The following is a 20,873-nucleotide window of genomic DNA, read 5'->3' as shown; positions in this document are numbered from 1 at the left end:
AATACAGGTGGGATATACTCAAGATGGCACTTTGGCTCTTGTGGACCTGTTCTAATTTTCTTCAACTTCAACTTGCATATGAGCAATTGATGGTCTGTTCCACATTTGGGCCCTGGCCTTGTTCTGACTGATGATATTGAGCTTTTCCATTGTTTCTTCCCACAGGTGCAGTCAATTTGATTCCTGCGTATTTCATCTGGCGATGTCCACATGCATAGTTGTTGTTTATGTTAGTGAAAAAGGTATTTGCAGTGAAGAAGTCATTGGTCTTGCAAAATTCTATCATGCTATTTCCATTGTCGTTTCTATCACCAAGGCCATATTTTTCAAAATGTCCATTTGTCCGTATGTCTATTAGGCATGTCAGATTTAGCATTCCAAAAACTGAGTTCCTAATCTTCCCACACAAAACCTCTTTTTCTTTTATCTTCCTTATTTTAATAAATGGCAACTTCATTCTTCCAACTGGTCAAGCCAAAAATCTTGGAGTCATCCTTGACTCATCACTTTCCCTCACATTTAGAATCCCACTGACTGGTTCTTCAAATTGTATTCAGTATTCATCTACCTCCCACCACCTCCATAGCCACCACCCAAGTCCAAACCACCATCATCTCTCACCTGGTTGCTGCTACAACCTAATAACAAAACCCCAAACCCACTTCTATCCCTGCACCCTCCTCTCACAGTTATTCCCAGCACAGCAACCAGAATGATCCTTTTAAAGCAGAAGCCATACCATGTCACTCCTCTCCCCCTAATTCCCTGACACATTCTCCAGTATTCCCCTTTACTCAGAGTGGAAGTTGAGGTCATTACAAAGGCTTACAAAGCCCTATACAGGCAGACCCTGGACTGTGAACGAGTTCCGTTCCTAAGTTTGTCTTTAAGTCGAATGTGTAGGTACGTCAGAAGAGTCAGGTACTGTTCATATCTAACGTCAGTTAGTTAAATGTTTGTCTTAGTATATAATATACCTTTATTTGCATTAAAAATTTTAAGAAACAATTCCAGATACACTAAAACATCTTTAACATAATAATACTGTAGTGATAATAATACTGTTTGGGTGTATGCTGCAAAGTAACTTCCGTTTGTTATTAGGAACCATTCTCCGTACCTCAAATTTTTAATATAATAGGCTTTCCAGGGTTTGGTTCATAACTACAAGTTGGATGTAAATCAAACGTTCGTAACTTGGGGACTGTCTGTAGTTGAATTTATCTACATTTTCTTTTAAAGTAAGTGCCTTTTGTGTCTCATCGAAGAAATTCTTCCTTACCCAGTTTTATAGAGGTATTTTCCAATATATTCTTCTTCAAGTTAGGTTTTTGATTTGCATGTGTAGGTCTTTAATCTAGAGGAATTTGTTTTTGTGTATGGCATGAAGTAGGGAACTAATTTTATATTTTATTTCTACAAGAATATCAAATTGGCCTATCATCATTTATTGAATAAGCCATCCTTTCCCCACTCATGGAAAACCCTGGTGGCGTAGTGGTTAAGTGCTATGGCTGCTAACCAAAAGGTCGACAGTTCGAATCCACCAGGCTCTCTTTGGTAACTCCATGGCGCAGTTTTACTCTCTCCGATAGGGTCACTATAAGTCAGAATCAACTCGATGGCAGTGGGTTTTGGTTTTGGTCCCCTCTCATGTTTCTTCTAAACACACATAAGTCTGTTCCTGGGCTCTAGGTAAGCTGAGGGCACATTTGCCTATTGTCGGGTCAAGGCCACTGTCACCATACATGGGCTTCATGAGAAATCCTGACACGGTAGGGCCAGTCCCCATTCCTTGCTCTTTTTTGTTCTTGGTCCTTTATCATTCCATGTATATTTCAAGATGTTTTCAAGTTACACACACAAAGGGAACTGTTTGATTTTTAGATTAACTATAGGGACGACTGACATCTTTACAATGATGGAGCTTCCCACCCACCAACATTCCACATTTCTCCATATTTTTGTGTCCTTTATGCTTTTTTGTAATACTCCCTTGAAGGTTTCTTGTTTATTTCTATAGATGATGCATTCTTAAATATCCATTTTTTTGGTATTGTGAATTGTATCTTTTCCTTTACTACATTATTAAATAGCCCCTGCTGCTCTGTAGGAAGTTACAATGGGTCTGTCTTATACCAGGAATATTTCTGAATACCCTAAGCAGGCCTAATACTCCCCGTGCACATTCCCCTAGGTAGACAGTGATCTGGCTACTAATAATGAGCTCAGTTTCTTTCTTTGTAAACTCTGTACACTTAACATCCTCTTCTGGCTTTGCTGATGCACCACGAGCACCCAGCCAGCTTGTTCTCCCACGGCGCCAGCGCTGGGGAGCACTCACAAACCCCCGCTCCAGCAAGGATCACATCAGGGAAGCCTGCATGGAAGCCGCTAGAGTAAGCTTCGCCAGTTTCATTTCTTACTTAGCGAGCTCCACTTTGTAGATCCTTCCACAGGCCTGAGGTCATTAGCACCAGGAGCATCCAGCCATGGTTTAGAGCCTGAAGCCAGCTTACTCTTCCATTGAGACTGCACCAGACACACCCTGTCTCACGCCTAGTTTCACCTTGAAGATGGGTCTGAGACTCCACATGGAAGGAGATTTAGGGACCCCACCTTGAGTCTGGTTGTGCCTGCTCCCCTGCTTCAGATGTGGTGGGGAGGGGCTAAGTTGCAGATGGCATGAGGTAAGGTGGCATATGCTCCCTATTCCAGATGTTCCCAAGTGATAGGGGGAGCCTCATGTCCTCAGAGCCAGATACCAAAGGGGAACCTTCTGGGCCAGACTGAAAACCAGGCTCCCCGATCCCTGCTCCCGCCCAGTTACTTCCCATACCATCCACGGCTCCAACATCAGTGCTCCATACTGTCTGAGGAATGATGACTCATAGCACAGAATATTTCACCTCGTCTACTCTGGTAGCACAGTTAAGCACTTGGCTGCTAACTAAAAGGTTGGTGGTTCGAACCCACCAGCCACTCCATGGGAGAAAGATGTGGCAGTCTGCTTCCATAAAAATTACAGCCTTGGAAACCCTATGGAGCAGCTCTATTCTGTCCTATAGTGTTAACTATGAGTTGGAATTGACTCAAAAGCAACTAGTAACAGGTACCTTTATAATACAGGAAAGGATGATAACAAATGCCAGGAAAATTAGAATGTCTCTGATTAGATGTGGCCTAGGCATTAGTGAGGGAACCCTGGTGGTATAGTGGTTAAGATCTATGGCTGCTAACCAAAAGGTCAGCAGTTCAAATCCACCAGGTGTTCTTTGGAAACCCTATGGATAGTTCTACTCTGTTCTACAGGGTTGCTATGAGTTGGAATTGACTCAACAGGAACAGGTTTGGTTTTTGGTTCAGGCATTACAGAGCTGAAATGGGTTGGTACTGGCCATTTTGAATCAGACGGTCACACGGTCTACTATGCTGGGAATGACACCTGGAAGAAGAATAGCATCACGTCCATCATCAAAAAGAACGTTTCAAGATCTGTCCCAAGGTACAACCCTGTCAGTGATAGGATAATATCCATATGCCTACTAGGAAGACCAGTTAATATGACTTTTATTCAAATTTACACACCAACTGCTAAGGCCAAAGATGAAGAAACTGAAGATTTGTACCAATTTCTGCAGTCTGAAATGGATCAAACATGCGATCCATATACGTTGGTAATTACTGGTGATTGGAATGTTAAAGTTGGAAACAAAGAAGAAGGATCGGTAGTTGGAAGATACGGTCTTGGTAACAGAAATGATGCTGGAGAACACATGATAGACTTTTGCAAGACCAACAACTTATTCATGGTAAAAAACCTTTTTTCACCAACATAAATGGTGACTATACATGTGGACCTCACCAGATGGAATACACAGGAATCAAATCGAGTATATCTGTGGAAGGAGACAATGGAAAAACTCAATATCATCAGTCAGAACAAGGCCAGGGGCCAAATGAAGAACAGACCATCAGTTGTTCATATGTAAGTTCAAGCTGAAACTGAAGAAAACTGGAACGAACCCATAAAAGCCAAAGTACGACCTTGAGTATATCCCACCTGAATTTAGAGACCATCTCAAGAACGGATTTGACGCATTAAACACTAACGACCGAAGACCAGATGAGTTGTGCAAGGACATCATACATAAAGAAAGCAAGAGGTCATTTAAAAGAAAGAAAAGACCAAAATGGATGTCAGAAGAGACTCTAAAACTTGTTCTTGAATGTAGAGTAGCTAAAGTGGAAGGAAGAAAAAATGACGTAAAAGATCTGAACAGATGATTTCGAAAGGTGGCTCGAGAAGACAAAGTATTATAATGAAATGTGCAAAGACCTGAAGTTAGAAAACCAAAAGGGAAGAACATGCTCAGCATTTCTCAAGTTGAAAGAAATGAAGAAAAAATCCATGCCTTGAGTTGAAATAGTGAAGGATTCTACAGGGAAAATATTAACTGATGCAGGAAGCATCAAAAGAAGAGGGAAGGAATATACAGACGGAGTCACTATACCAAAAAGAATTGGTCAACGTTCAACCATTTCAGAGAGGTAGTATACGATCAAGAACTGATGATACTGAAGGAAAAGGTCCAAGTTACACTGAAGGGAAAAACACTAAATAGACAATAACCGTAACTGTTGCCAGCGGGTCGATTCCCCCTCATAGCGACCCTACAGGACAGAGTAGAACTGCCCCACACGGTTTCCAAGGAGTGCATGGTGGATTCAAACTGCCAACCTTTTGGTTAGCAGCCGTAGCTCTTAACCACTATCCTACCAGGGTTTCCAAGTAGACAATAGACAACAGATAAGTGGTAACTTTGGTGAAGGATGAGGCAGTACACAATCCTGGGGAAGCCAGCACAACTTGTCCAAGTTAAGGTCATGAGAATACCATACCATAACACATCCAAACTCCCTGAAGGACCAAATTACTGGGCTGAGGGCTGTGGGGATCATGGTCTTTGGGAACATCTAGCTTAACTGGCATAACATAATGTATAAAAAAAATGTTCGACATTGTACTTTGGTGAGCAGCGTCTGGGGTCTTAAAAGCTTGTGAGTGGCCCTCTAAGATACTCCACTGGTCTCACCCTGTCTGGAGCAAGGGAGAATGAAGAAAACCAAAGACACAAGGGAAAGATTAGTCCAAAGGACTAATGGACCACAACTACCACAGCCTCCATCAGACTGATTCCTGCACAACTAGATGGTGCCTGCTGGCTACCACAACCGACTGCTCTGACAGGGATCACAATAGAGGGCCCGGACAGAGCTGGAGAAAAATGTAGAACAAAATTCTAACTCACATACACAAAAAAAGACCAGACTTACTACTGTGACAGAGACTGGAGAAGCCCCAAGAGTATGGCCCCCAGCACCCTTATAGCTCAATAATGAAGTCTCTCCTGAGGTTCACCCTTCAGCCAAAGATTAGATAGGCCCATAAAACAAGACTAAATGGGCACAGCAGCCCAGGGGCAAGGACAAGAAGGTGGGAGGGGACTGGAAAGCTGGTAATAGGGAACCCAAGGTCGAGGAGGGGAGAGTGTTGACATGGTGTGGGGGTGTAACCAATGTCACAAAACAAATATGTGTATTAATTTTTAATAAGAAACTAGTTTACTCTGTAAACCTTCATCTATAAAGTACAATTTAAGAAAAAAAGAAAAAGTCAGAAAAGGTGTGTGTCCAGGTTGTATCCTTTCACCACACTTATTCAATCTGTATGTTGAACAAATAATCCGAGAAGCTGGACTATATGAAGAAGAACTGGGCATCAGGACTGGAGGAAGACTCATTAACAACCTGCGTTATGCAGACGACACAACCTTGCTTGCTGAAAGTGAAGTCAACTTGAAGCACTTACTGATGAAGATCAAAGACCACAGCCTTCAATATGGATTACACCTCAAAATAAAGAAAACAAAAATCCTCACAACTGGACCAATAAGCAACACCATGATAAATGGAGAAAAGACTGAGGTTGTCAAGGATTTCATTTTCCTTGGATCCACACCCATGCAAGCAGCAGTCAAGAAATCAAACTACACATTGCATTGGACAAATCTGCTGCAAAAGACCTCTTAAAGTGTTAAAAAGCAAAGATGTCCCTTTAAGGACTAAAGTGCTCCTGACCCAAGCCATGGTGTTTTCAATCGCCTCATATGCATATGAAAGCTGGGCAATGAATAAGGAAGTCCCAAGAAGAATTGACACCTTTGTGTTGGTGAAGAATAGTGAATATACCATGGACTGCCAGGTCTGTCTTGGAAGAAGTATAGCCACAATGCTCATTAAAAGCAAGGATTCTGCGACTTTGTCTCACATACTTTGGACATGTCATCAGGAGGAATCAGTCCCTGGAGAACGACATTGTGCACAGGGTTAACGAAAAAGAGGAAGACCCTTAATGAGATGGATTGATAGAGTGGCTGCAACAATGGGCTCAAGCATAACAACGATTGTGAGGATTTCACAGGGCTGGGCAGTGTTTCGTTTTGTTGCATAGGGTAGCTATGTGTTGGAACCAACTCAACAGCACCTAACAAGATATGACCATGCTCCAGTCTCTGAAATAGAGAAACAAGAAATGTCTTATAAGGCTAAGAACCAACTTTCTTCCAGCAATCATGTGATGACGCACACACACACACACTCACACACACACACACACACACAAACATCCTGCTCACTGGGCCAGCAGGAGGTCCCTTTCCTGGGACCAAGCACATGGTAGCGTGGGAAGGAGAGGCTGCCCCAGGTGGGCATACCTGAGGGCAGGCAGAACCACCTTCCAGGGTAGCGTGCTGATGGCAGGCCTCAGATTGAGCCTAAAGGACTCACCCTGCCACGTGGGTGAGGATGGTACCTTGGCCCCACCCTGAAGACATGTCCCGTGCGACGCCTGTGACCTCAGGTGCCAAGCAAGTGGACACACTTGATCAGTCCCAGGCCAGCTGAGTCCCAGGCCATATCTGTCCCTCCCCAGGACACTGATCCAAGTCCATGGGGCCAAGGGGCCACATGACGTTCTTAAAGAAACAGACCAATAAACCGAACTAACTTAAAAACAACAACAAAGTTCAGATCGTCATCATGTAGGCAAATTTGTCTGTGTTCCCATCCACAGCTGCCTTGGTCTGTGTTGCCTGGATGGGACCGTGGGGATGACAGTATCCCTGTTAGCTCTTAGTCTCCTCCCCTCCTGGGATTCTAAGTGGGCAGTGGCCCAAGTCCAGTCCATCAGCAACTTAATTTCACTTGCACTTCTAAGCTGTCTGGTTTTAGACTTAGACCCCTCCTGGGTGCAGCTGAGCAAGGGCTGTGGGGTTTTCAGAGTCAAGGTATTTGGGGCTGTAGGAAGTCTGAATCTAAAATGGCCTCTCACTGTCCAGAAATCAACCCACACACATATGACAACTGAATTTTGACTCAGTTGTAGGGGAATCCTTATCTCCTGAGGCTCAAAGGCAGCGCAAAGGGCAGCACGGTAGAGAAAGGACGGCCTTTTCAACAAATGGCACTGGGACAAGTGGCTATGCACAAGCCAAAACTGGACATTGTACCATATATAAAAATTAATTCAAAAATTGATCATAGGCCCAGATGTCAAGCCTAAAAATATAAAAACTTCTAGATGAAAACATAGGAGAAAATCCTTCTGCCCTTGGATGCAACCCCATTCTTGGATACAGTACCAAAAGCATAATCCATAAATGAACGCATTGATAAATTGGACTCCATCAAAATTGAAAGGTTCTGCTCTTCAAAAGACACTGTTAAGAGAATAAAAAGACAAGCCATAGAATGAGACAGTCTCAGCAAAACATATGTTTGATAAAGGATTTGTATCCAGAATACCTAAAGAACTCTCAAAACTCAACTATAAGAAACCAAACACAATTTAAAAATGGGCAAAAGAGTTGAACAGACACTTCACTGAGGAAGGTATACGGATGACAAATAAGCCTGCGAAAGGATGGTCAACGTCACCAGTCATGGGGAAACAGAAGATAAAGCAACAATGAGACACCTCGACGTACCTATTAAAACCAAACCCGCTGCCTCCGAGTTGCTTCCGACTGCCAGCAACCTGTTAGGCTGGCTAAAATTGGTTGCCGAGGATGTGGAGAAACGAACGCTCATACACCTCTTGGTGGGGAAGCAAAATGGCATGATCACTTTGGAAAAGAGTGTGGCTAACACTTAAGTGAAACCTACACCTAGGTGACCCAGCCTTTCCAATCCTGGGTATTTACCCAAGAGAAATGGGAGCACAAGTCCACACAAAGGCCAGCACGAGAATGTTCCCAGCGGCTTAATCTGTAGTGGCTCCCAACTCGACACAACCCAAATGTCCATCAACAGGCAAACGGACGAACACACTGTGGCCCATCCGTGCAGTGAAGACCACTCAGCAATAGAAGGAGTAAACCATCGATACACGCTACAACCTGGATGAATCTCAAAATCACTATGTTGAGTGATGGAAGCGCAGAGAAAAAAGAGGACTGCATGGCTCCATTTATAGAAAACGTAAATGAATCTACAGGAAGCAGAGCAGGGCAGCAGTCACTTGGCGATGAGGTAGGGACCAGGCAGGGCAGAGGTGATGGTGCCTTCACCATCCTGACCGTGGCGATGGTCTCCTGTGTCTACAGACGTCAAGACATATCAAATAGTACACTCTAACCTGTGCAGTGTGTTGTAGGTCAGTTCTGCTTCAACAGAGCTGTCAAAAAATTCATCAAAAAGTTTTTTAAAAAGACCTCTCACTAAATTGATATTTTTAAAGGAAGAATGAAAGCAATGATCCCTGAGGCTATAGCCCTGAGATACTCTTCAACCTTGAACCGAAACTATCCCCAAAGTCACCCTTTAACTAAATACCAGGTTAGTTCACTCAAAGAGTAAAGAATGTCACCCTTGAGTACTGCACTCTTTAAAAAAAAAATCTAGATGAGACCAAATGGACAATTGGTTGCCATTAAGTCGATTCTGACTCACAGCGGTCCCATAGGGCAGAGCAGACGGCCCTACAGGGTTTCCAATACTGTCATTTTTAGTGAAGGAGACTGCTACATCTTTCTCCCGTGGAGCTGCTGGGTGGCAGAGCTGGGTGGTTTCAAACTACTGACCTTTAATCACGGAGCCACCAGGGCTCCTTTAAATGGACAACCGAAAAAAAAAAAAAAAAAAACCACTGCCGTTGAGTTGATTCCGACTCCTAGCGACCCTATAGGGCAGACTAGAACTGCCCCACAGAGTTTCCAAGGAGCACCTGGCGGATTTGAACTGCCGATCTCTTGGTTAGCAGCTGTAGCCCTTAACCACTATGCCAGTTACTCTAAAACATGGTTGAGAAGGTTGAGTGGCAGTGAGAGGAAGTCAATGGGGAGGAACAACCACAGCAGAAATAATGAGACTGCCGACACAGTGTGAAGAATGTGACCAGTCACTGAACAATAGGCATAGAAACTCTTGACTAGGAACCTGTTTGCTGTGTAGACTTTCACCAAAAATACAGTATAATATTTTTTTAAAAAAGAATGGAGATAATGAAGAAAAATAAAACAAGAAAGAAGCAACAGGACTGAAAAAAGAGAAAAGCCCGACTGTGGCAGCACAGTCTGGCTTAGCAGCCCCTGCCCGGGCTTGTCCCCTCCTGGCTCTCAGGTCCCCCCCCCCCCACCGCCCCCTGCCCGGAGGACCCCGCCCCGCCGCCGTCCACCTGCCCGCACCAGGAGTGGCCGCAGCGCGAGACCATGGTACTGAGGCCTCTGGAGCCTGTGTCTGTGGCATCCCCATGAACTCGGCTTTTCAATAACCTGTCCCTGTTCCTTTGAATGACTTGTTCCCGCTCCTCACCCAGCCTCCGGATCTCCTCAAGACGGGGCTGCAGCTGTGTGCTGAGAGAGGCGTCTACAAAGCCAAACCCAAAACGTTTGCATCCTGTCCATCCAGACTCATGGAGACCCCATGCATTACAGAGTAGAACTGCTCCATAGGGTTTTCTTGGCTGTGATCTTTATGGAAGCAGATCGCCTGGTCTTTCTTCCGTGGCACTGCTGGGTGGATTCGAACCCTCAAGCTTTAGGTTAGCAATCCAAGGCAAACCATTTGCTCACCCACGGACTTACCGAAGTGCTACTGCCGCTTGCCAGGCATCTCTTGGTAGCTGGGAGACCTACCGGCAAGAGTATAGGTGCTTATCACAGAAGCTGCTGGCCAGGCCTGGCCGCCCTCTGCCATGACCTCACAGTCCCGCCCTCCTTAGGGACAGTTGGGGTTAGGACCCCAGACTCAGATGCAAGGGCACAGTCCTTCCTGCCACAGCGCCATGGTCCCTGGAGAAGCCGGAAATCCCCTTGCGTGGCGCTGGCTGGATGGTTCCTGGCTTCCCTCAGGTTGTCACTGGTGCTTTGGGGTTCGGCACCCCAGGATGGCCACCTCGCGCCTCCTCCAGCCTAATATTCAACTTGAATGCTAAGAATGTTCCTTCCTAAGAAGTTGGGAAGAGCACCACAGACTTTCACCTCCATACTGCGTACCCCAAGTTCACGTCCTTCCTGGAGAGGGTCCTCTCTCCAATCAGCCCTGCTCAGCAGAAGGCAAAGGAAAGAACCCCTTGTCCGCCACCCAACTCTGCTGTGCAGCCCCTGCCATGGCTCCCTCCACACCCCACCTCTCACCTCCTTGCCTCACCACACCCCCACCTCATAGACTTTGGACCTCCTTCAAACTCAGCTGAGAATATGCTTGTTCCCTGTTCCTGTCTCTCTCCACCAGCAAGGTCCGACCCTTTCCTAAGTTACCCCTGCCTCCCAGCACCCTGAGGTTTCCGGCAACCCACCCTGCTGTTTCCTGCAAGCCCCACTTGAGACACTGTGTGGTTCTCAGAGGCACTTTTCTGTGCTTGAATACAAACCTTTTTATTGTTTCCCTCTTTCTGATTTGAAATGTGCTCTTGAAAATAAAAGATCAACTTTGAGAAGCAGTGATGGCCAATGCCAGCGCTGGTACAGCTCAGCTCTGAGAAGCCCCTGTCAGAGCAGATAGTGAGGTATGCTCTCATCCCCTACTGGACTCGGGGGGCCCCTGCTCTGTCTCATCAGCAACCCTGTGACCAGACCCATGTCACCTCTGCACAGGGCATGGCACTGCTGGCCCAGGACCGCTGGGAGAGAAGGCAGTTGTGGCCAGGAGACTTGCAGAAGCTTTCTAGGGACAGACAATACCCAGGCGGCTGTGGGTGAGAGGAAGGACTTCCCCCTGTCTCCAGCCCTTGGGGCCACTGTGGGTGGTAGGTGCCCAGAGCAACAGAGCTCTGCGGTGCCATGGGGCTAAGGCAGAGGTCCCCAGGCTTTGGAAAATTCCACTGACTCAAGCAGCTTGCTTGGTGCACTCTGTAGCTTTATATTAAAATCCTGGTTCCCCTCTCCTTGGCTACTGTCCAAAACTGGAAGAAACTGGCTGAAATCGGCTTAGGTGCCATGTTGACATTCAGGGTGACCTTTCGGCTTATTAAAGTACCTCATACATAGTAACTTCTTTGCCTCCTGGTGGAGTTTAGCTGCCATTTTCTCAACACACGATGCATGAAGTTATATGTAAACCCCATGGGGCCTACGTGGTATGATTAAAGAAACCCTGGTGGCTCAGAGGTTAAGAGCTACGGCTGCTAACCAAAACGTCGGCAGTTCAAATCCACCAGGCAATCCTTGGAAACTCTATGGGGCAGTTCTACTCTGTCATATAGGGTCGCTATGAGTTAAAATCAACTCTCACCACCACCACTGTGGCAGTGGTTTTGATTTTTTTTTCTTTATTTAGTACGACTAAGGATGTAACTTGTATGAACTTCCTACTTGTAAGCCCCTTAAAAGTAACTTTCCCCTCGCCTTTGCTGATCATTCTTGGGGGCAGCAGCCCCAACTGTTTCCTTTCTTTGCAAAATGAAATAAAGGTGCCTTTCCACTCTCCCGCCTCGGTCTCTCGTGCATTGGCTGAGACAAGTCTCGCCGAGCAGAACCTGAGGTTTCCACCCAGCACCAGGGCAGGCACGGATGGTATACTTGGTGGATGCACTCAAGAAGGGCTCTCCGTGCACTGGCTTGAGGAACCTGTGGGCAGCCACCATGCCTGATGTGTAGGCAAGGACCATCCCAACCCCCAGAGCCAGTCCTCATCGGTAAACTGGTCCTGACAGAGTGAGATGGTGGAGAAGCCCAGGACACATGTCATATGGGGCCATGCTTTCATGTGCCAATCTGACAACCACATTAGATAGAGATAAAAGTGTTGTCCAGTTGGCTCTGACTCGGGTCTTCCTTACCTACAAAAGACCAAAATCTTGCTCGGTCCTGGGCCATGTTCATGACCACCAGTATGTTTGAGTCCACCATTGTGGGTATTGTGCCAATCCATCTCATTGAGGGTCTCCCGTGCCCACGCTGACCCTCTACTTCATCCAAGACGATGTTCTCCTCCAGGAATTGATCCCTCCTGATAATGTGTCCAAAGCAAGGGAGTCGGACAATGCTGTGTTGTGATCTACAAGGTTTTCATTGGCTGATTTTCAGAAGTAGATTGCCAGGCCTTCCTAACCTGTCTTTGTCTAGAAGCTCCTCTAAAACCTGCCTACCATAGGTGACCCTGCTGGTATTTGAAATACCAGCGGCACGGCTTCTAGCATCTCAGGAACACACCGGCCACCACAGTAGGATGCACCGACAGACAGGTGGTGGGACAACCACATTAAGGTCCACAGATTCATCTCCAGGGATAAAGGGGCTACAGCCCTGGGTCTGTGGGCTCTCTGAGCACTGCCCTCTGGTCACCCTGCAGCCAGGAGCCCCAAGATGGGCCATCTCTGGTCTGGGCACCTGAGAGCTGAGACTGGTGTGGGGTTCCCTCACCCCCAGAGCTGGCCAAGTGCTTTACAGCCAGGAATGCAAGTCCAGTAGAATTCACTGGGGTGGGGGGAGGGGAGAGGGAAGGTAACACCCCTGCAAGCAAGAGCGGAAGCTGGCAGACCAGGTCCAGAAGGGACCCACATTTGCGGATGGAAAACTCTGATTTTGTATTCTCATAGTTCGGATTTCCTGTTCGGTGAAGAAATCAATGTCTGCAGCCAGCAGACAAGAAAACGCTCGGGTGTGCTGAGTGAAGGGAGCCCTGGTAGCACAGTGGTTAAAGCGCTCAGCTGCTAACCAAAAGGTCGGCTGGTCAGACCTACCAGCTGTGGAGAGAAGGATGTGGCAGTCTGCTTCAGTAAAGATTACAGTCTTGAAACCCTATGGGGCAGCTCTACTCTGTTCTGTGGGGTCACTGTGAGTTGGAATCACCTTGGCTGCAGGAGGTTTGGTGGTTTTGGTGCTGAGTCATCAGGGAAGGGGCCTGACAGGAGGAAGGTGAGGGTGGTGAGGACCGGGGTTCACCAGTGGCACCCAGGTTTTCGGTCGGGCTGCCTGTGGTTAGAGGTGCCGACCCGCAGCGGTGTCACTCAGTGCTGAACTCACGGTGTCCCCCCCCAGGCCCTCCTCCCATACCAGACCATACAGAATCCTTAGTAAATTGTTTTTGTCCTAATTTTACCCATAAATCGTAATTCCTGTATATCACTTTCTTTTCCTTTAATTACTTCTTTCTCAAAAAAGTTATTTACATAGGTTCACAAATGTTAATTACCACAATAAACCAGAACCAAACCCACTGCTCTCCGATTCGATTCGGGCTCATAGTGACCCTGTAGGACGGAGTAGAGCTCCCCCCAGAGTTCCCAAGGAGCGTCTGGTGGATTCCACGTGCCGACCTTCTGGTTAGCAGCAATCGCACTGAACCACTAAGCCACCAGGGTTTCCATTACCACAATATTGTAGAGAAAACCCCAGAAAATTCAGCTGAAGCGGTAACCATAAAAACACCTGCAGCAACAAAGTCCAGAGCGCCCTTGTAGCGGATGCAGAGGAAACCGACTGATTCCAAGCACACTTATAATTGGGCGATAATGACAGCTCAGACCCCAGACCATTAGAAGGTCCAAAAAGTCAGTTAGCGCAGAGTTTTAGCCTTGTAGGTGTATTGATACATGTAAGCTGGGCTTACAAAAAATGGTTTGTTGTTATAGCTACAGGGATACTTCTACAAAAGATAATAAATTTCATTTGAAACACTGCACAAAAATTTTATAGACAATCAGTGGCACCCCCTCTGCCAGTGTAACCCGCCTGGGTCGCCCCCCCACCCCAGCCCCCTAGTGACGTGCTTACTTGATCTTAAGGATGTGGGAGGTGGGAAGAGGAACAGCGGGAGAAGGAAGTGGGTCTGGGCGGAGTCACCGCCCGATGTCCTGCCCTACTGGCACCGACCGTGACGCGGTGCAGGCTGCTCTCATTTGAGGCGCAACCCATCCTTGTTCGACCGCCTGGCCATGCTCGTGCGGGTGCTGCGGGTGCTGCTGCTGCTCGCGGCGCTGGTAAGTGCGGCCTCAGACGAGACCCGGGCTGCGGCTCCGTCCCAAGACAGGCCAGGCCGACTCAGACTCCTGTGTGGTCGCGACACCAGGAGGTCCAGGGGGCGGCCGGGGCGGGGGGGCTGAGCCAGGCTCCCCTCCAGGTGGCCCTGCAATCCTCGCACCCACACCAGCGGGGTTGGGTTGGGGCAGTGCGGGAACTGGGCGCTGCTCCTGCCCCCACGCATCCCGGGTGGCGCACGCTGAAAGCGCGGCAGGGTCCGAGGTCTCCAGGCTTCCCCCCCAACCCGCCCGCTGGGATCTCGGCGCCTGCCCGGGCAGCTCCTGGGTACACCTCCGAGTCGCGTGCTGGTGGGCCCCAGACTTTGCCAAGTTCGCCGCCCGAGGAGCTCGCGAGCTCTAGGCAAACCTTCGGCTGGCGTGCGGGTGCCGCGAGTGCGCGAGCGCGGCAGGAGGGGACGGACGTTCACGCGTCTCCCGTCTCCAGCTCTGCTACCCCGGGAAGCCGGAATCCCCGAGTGTTAGGGGGGCAACGGATGGGGAAGGGGCGGAAGGAAACGGAATAGAGCGATTACTTTTTAAAAATTAGTCCTATCAGTCATAAAAAAAAAAAATTAGTCTTATCAGCTCCTCAGAGTGTTTACACAACGCAGCCCACGCGCCGCGGCAACGGTTTCTCACTTCTAGGTCTTCCGTTTCTCTACCTTCTGAATTCAGCTGGTCTTTTACTGGGTGTGGGTAACCATCCATATTGATTGCGTCAGTTTTGGGAAACAGCCTCGGAAAAATATTACTTGAAACCCTCTAGTGTTGTTCGTAGGCAAGAAACAGGCGTGTGCTGAAACCCCATCAGGTGACCCCGTCAGAGAGGGTGACAAAAAAATGACTGCCTATAAACTTCTGTGTGGTGTTTCAGCAGAAATTTATCAGGAAAGAAAGGATGGATGTCAGAAGAGACTCTTAAAATTTTGCTCGCGAATAGCTAAAGCAAATGAAAGAAATGATGAAGTAAAAGAACTGAACAGAAGATTTCAAAGGGCGGCTCAAGAAGACAAAGTATTACAGCACAAGCAATCCTTAGGCTGAAAGGTGATCTCCAGGAGTGAGTTCAGTTCCAGCTTTGAAGGGCATCTAAGGGCCACAGTCTCAGGGGTCCACCAGTCTCACTTTCAGACCAGTAAGTCTGGTCTTTTTTATGAATTTGAATTTTGTTATACATTTTACTCCCACTCTGTCCAGGACCTTCTATCGTGATTCTGATCAGAGCGATTGATAGTGGCAGTTGGGTACCTTCTAGTTCTTCTGGGCTCAGGCTAGTAGAGGCTGTGGTTCATATGGTCCTTTAGTCCTTTGGACTGTTTCCTTCAGTCTTTGATTTCCTTCACTCTTCTTTACCCTGGACAGGAAGAGACCATTAGTTGTATCTTAGATGGTTGCTCACAAGCTTTTGGGACCCCAAATGTTACTCACCAAAGAAGGATGTAGGGTATTGTCTTTATGGACTACGTTATGCCAATTGACCTAGATGTCCCCTGAGACTATGGTCTTTAGCCCACAAGCCCAGTGACTCAGTCCCTCAAGGTGTTTGGTTATGCTTAAGGAGTTTTCATAACTGCCTCCATGTGCTCTACTACATACATGGACACATTGCAGCACGTACAAATACGTATATAGAAATATCCTCTGCCAGACCTGCATATGCTCGTGGGTGTACTCCCATATGCCATCCCACACCTATTTAACTTACATATCTACCTAGGTATCCACTCGTGAATACCAAAAAAACCCCATTGCAGTTGAGTCAATTCTGACTCAGAGGGACCTTATAGGACTGAGTAGAACTGCCCCATAGTGTTTGCATGGAGCAGTTGGTGCATTCAAACAGCCAGACTTTCGGTTAGCAGCCATGACTCCTAACCACTACACCACCAAGGCTACAACTCCAACTGGTGAGTGATTGTTTGTTACTGCTGTTGGAGGATGACGTACGCAACAGTGTTTACAGTTGTTGCCTCTTACTCTCGCATCCTTCTCAGTGTCTTCCTTTGCCTTGGTCATGTTGTGCTGACCTCCACCTACTTGTATATTGCCTTTCCCTTCACTCACCGATAACAGTCTTTACTGAAATGGAAAAACTAATGACCAGCTTCATATGGAAAGGAAAGAAACTGCGAATAGCCAAAGCAATATTGAAGAAAAAGAACAAAGCAGGAGACCTCACACTCCCCGTATCAAAACACACTGTGTTGTTGTTTTTGTTAGGTGCCGTTGAGTCGGTTACAACTCACATCAACCCTATATACAGTAGAACAAAACATTGCCTAATCCTGTGCCATCCTCACAACTGTTGCTGTGCTTGAGCCCATTGTTGCGGCCACTGTGTCAGTCCATCTCATTGAGAGTCTTCCTCTTTTCAATGACCCTCTACTTTACCAAGCATAATGTCCTTCTCCGTGGACTGATCCCTCCTGATAACATGTCCAAAATTAAGTGAAATGGAGTCTCACCATCCTTGCTTCCAAGGAGCATTCTGGTTGTGCTTCTTCCAAGACAGATTTATTCATTCTTCTGGCAGTCCATGGTATATTCAATACTCTTCGTCAGCCGTATAACTCAAAGGCGTCAATTCTTCGGTCTTCCTTATTCATTGTCCAGCTTTCGTATGCATGTGAGGTGACTGAAAACACCAATGGTTTGGGTCAGACACACCTTAGTCTTTGAGGTGACATCTTTGCTTTTCAACACTTTAAAGAGGTCTTTTGCAGCAAATTTGCCCAATGAGATGTGGCTTTTTATTTCTTGACTGCTGCTTCCATGGGTGTTGACTGTGAATCCAAGTAGAATGAAATCCTCAACTTCAATCTTTTCTCCGTTTATCATGATGTTGCTCACTGGCTCAGTTGTGAAGATTTTTGTTTTCTCTATGTTGAGATGTAATCCATACTGAAGGCTATGGTCTTTGATCTTCATCAATAAGTGCTTCAAGTCTTCTCCACTTTCAGCAAGAAAGGTTGTGTCATCTGCATAACACAGACTATTAATGAGTCTTCCTCCAATCCTGATGCCCCGTTCTTCTTCATCTAGTCCAGTTTCTCGAATTACTTGCTCAGCATACAGATTGAATACATATGATGCAAAGATACAACCCTGACGCACACCTTTCCTGACTTTAAACCATGTGGTATCCCCTTGTTCTGTTCGAAAGACTGCCTCTTGATCTATGTACAGGTTCCTCATGAGTACAATTAAGTGAGGTGGCTCTTCCTCTCCCACTCAAGTTGGTGTCAGCAGAGGCCAAATGGGGACCCTGAACTCCTACTCCCATACCACCCAGCAGTATTGATGAGCCCCTCTCCCCATGGACTTCAGTGGAGGATGAGTGGAGAACCCGAACACCCACCCCCACCTGGCACTGAGAAGGCAATGCTCCCCTGACTCCCTGAAGCAGTGCCAGAGGGGGGGCTGCTAAAACATGGGATGTAAATAAGACCCAGAGTCTCATATCATTATACCCAAAATGTCCAATATACAATAAAAAATCATTCTTCATACCAAAAACTGGGAGAATCTCAACTTGAATGAGAAAAGACAATAGGTAGATAACACTGAGATGACGCAGATGTTGGAATTAACTGACACAAATTTTAAAGAAGCCATTTGAAAAATATTTGAAAAATGCTTCTGAGCATGCTGGAAACAAATGAAAATAGAGAGTCTCAGGAAAGAAATAGACCAAAGGGGAACCACGTGGAAATTTTAGAATGGAAAAAGATAGTACCTAAAACAAAGAATGGAATTAAGAGAATAATGAGGACAGGAAAAGACTCAGTGAACTTGAATATGGTATAACAGAAATTGCCTGTCATTAGATCCCAGAGGTGAGGAGGAAAGGTGTGGAGCTGAAAAAGCATTAAAAAAAAAAAAAAAAAAAAAGCTGGGAATTACCCACATTTGGCAAAAGGTATAAACCTGCAGATACAAAAATATAACTGAACCCTAAAAGGATAAACCCAAAGAAATCTACACTAATATGCATCAAAGACCACAACCTTCAGTATGGATTGCACCTCAACATAAAGAAAACAGAAATGCTCACAACCGGATCAATAAGCAATATCATGATAAACAGAGAGAAGACTGACGTTGTCAAGGATTTCATTTTACTTGGATACACAATCAACATCCATGGAAGCAGCAGTCGAGAAATCAAAAGATGCATTGCACTGGGCACATCTCCTGCAAAAAACCTCTTTAAAGCAAAGATGTCACTTTAAGAACTAAGGTGTGCCTGACCCAAGCCATGGTGCTTTCAGTCGCCTCAAATGCATGTAAAAGCTGAACAATGAATAAGGAAGACTGAAGAAGAATTGATGCCTTTGAATTATAGTGTTGACAAAGAATATTGAATATACCATGGACTGCCAGAAGAATGAACAAATCTGTCTTGGAAGAAGTACAGCTAGAATGTTCTTTAGAAGCAAGGATGGTGAGATTTCGTCTCATGTACTTTGGACGTGTTACTAGGAGGGACAAGTCCATGGAGAAGAACATCATGCTTGCTAAAGCAGAGGGTCAGTGAAAGAGGAAGACCCTCAGTGAGATGGATTGACACAGTGGCTACAATAATGGGCTCAAACATAACGACTATTGTGAGGAAGGCCCAGGACCAGGCAGCGTTTCATTCTATTGTGCATAGGGTCTCTAAGAGTCAGAAACGACTTGACGGCACCTAACAACAACGTGTTATGTGAATTTCACAGAGTACCCAGGTAATGCAAATGGTCAGCACACTCAGCTGCTTGCTGAAAGTTTGGAGGTGCGAGTCCACCCAGCGGCTCTTCAAATGAAAAGCCTGACAATCTACTTCTGAAAACAACATTATGTTCTATGAATATCAACATTGTGAAAAACAGCATGGCGTCTAACCACGACAAAACACATCATGATCGAACGCATGAAAACTAAAGACAATCTAAAAATCATTTAAGCAGTGAGTTAGAAACAACACCTTACTTTAGGGGGAGCAGTCTCAATGACAGCAGATTTCTCACTGGAAATCATGGAAGCCAGTAGAAAGTGGCACAACATTTTTCAAGTGTTTCAAGTGTTGACAGAGAAGAGCTGTGGGTCCAGAATTTTCCTCCAGTGAGGATTTCCTTCAGAAATGTAGGGAAAATCAAGACATTCTCAGATCAAGAAAAAAATAAAAGCATTTGTTGCCAGCAGACCTACCCTAAAAAATGGCTAGAGGGGGAGTGCTTGAAACAGAGAGGAAATGTTGAAAGAGGAAATCTTAGAACAAAAGACTAAATATAAAGGTAAATATAATCTATGCTCTTCTCTCGAGTTTTCTTAAGTATTTTTGATGGTTGAAGCAAAACCTCTGACACTGAGAGGATTATCAATATATGTTGTTGTTGTTAGGTGCCATCAAGGCGATTCTGACTCATAGTGACCCCACGCACAACAGAACCCAACACTGCCCTGTCCTGAGCCATTCGTACAATTCTCGCTGTGCTTGAGCCCATTGTTGCAGCTACTGTGTTAATCCATCTTGTTGAATGTCTTCCTCTTTTCTGCTGACCCTGTACTTTACCGAGCATGATGTCCTTCTCAGGGACTGATCCCTCCTGACAACATGTCCAAAGCATGTCAGACACAGTCTCCCATGCTTGCTTCTAAGGAGCATTCTGGTTGTACTTTTCCCAAGACAGATTTGTTCATTCTTCTGGCAGGCCATGGTATATTCAATAGTCTTTGCCAACACCATAATTCAAAAGTGTCAGTTCTTCTTTGGTCTTCCATGCTCGTTGTCCAGCTTTCACATGCATATGAGGAGATTGAAAACACCATGGCTTGGGTCAGGCGCACCTTAGTCTTCAAGGAGGTATCTTTGCTTTTCAACACTTTAAAGAGGTCCTTTACTGCAGATTTACCCAATGCGATATATCTTCTTGATTTCTTGACTACTGTTTCCATGGATGTTGATTGTGGATCTAAGTAAAATGAAATCCTTGACAACATCAATCTTTTCTCTGTTTTATCATGATGTTGCTCATTGGTCCAGTTGTGAGGATTTTTGTTTTCTTTATGTTGAGGTGCAATCCATACTGAAGGCTGTGGTCTTTGATCTTCATTAGTAAGTGCTTCAAGTCCTCTTCACTTTCAGCAAGGAAGGTTGTGTCATCTGTATAACACAGGTTGTTATTGATTCTTCCTTCAATCCTGATGCATGTTCTTCATATGGTCCAGCATTCCAGATTATTTGCTCAGCATACAGATTGAATAAATATGGTGAAAGGATACAACCCTGACACACACCTTTTCCTGACTTTAAACCGTGCAACATCCCCTTGTTCTGTTTGAAACGACTGCCTCTTGATCCAAGTAGATT

At 46.0% G+C, this 20,873-nt stretch overlaps 1 pseudogene; it reads left to right on the top strand.

The window, feature by feature from the left end:
• Positions 1 to 20,873, top strand: part of LOC126080700 (phosphatidylinositol 4,5-bisphosphate 3-kinase catalytic subunit beta isoform-like) — a 66,069-nt pseudogene that overhangs the window by 13,164 nt on the left and 32,032 nt on the right.

Source organism: Elephas maximus, chromosome 7 (genome assembly GCF_024166365.1).
Source record: "Elephas maximus indicus isolate mEleMax1 chromosome 7, mEleMax1 primary haplotype, whole genome shotgun sequence".
NCBI lineage: Eukaryota > Metazoa > Chordata > Mammalia > Proboscidea > Elephantidae > Elephas > Elephas maximus.
Note: the sequence above shows the minus strand (reverse complement) of the source record. Positions and strands in the feature narration are given on the sequence as shown.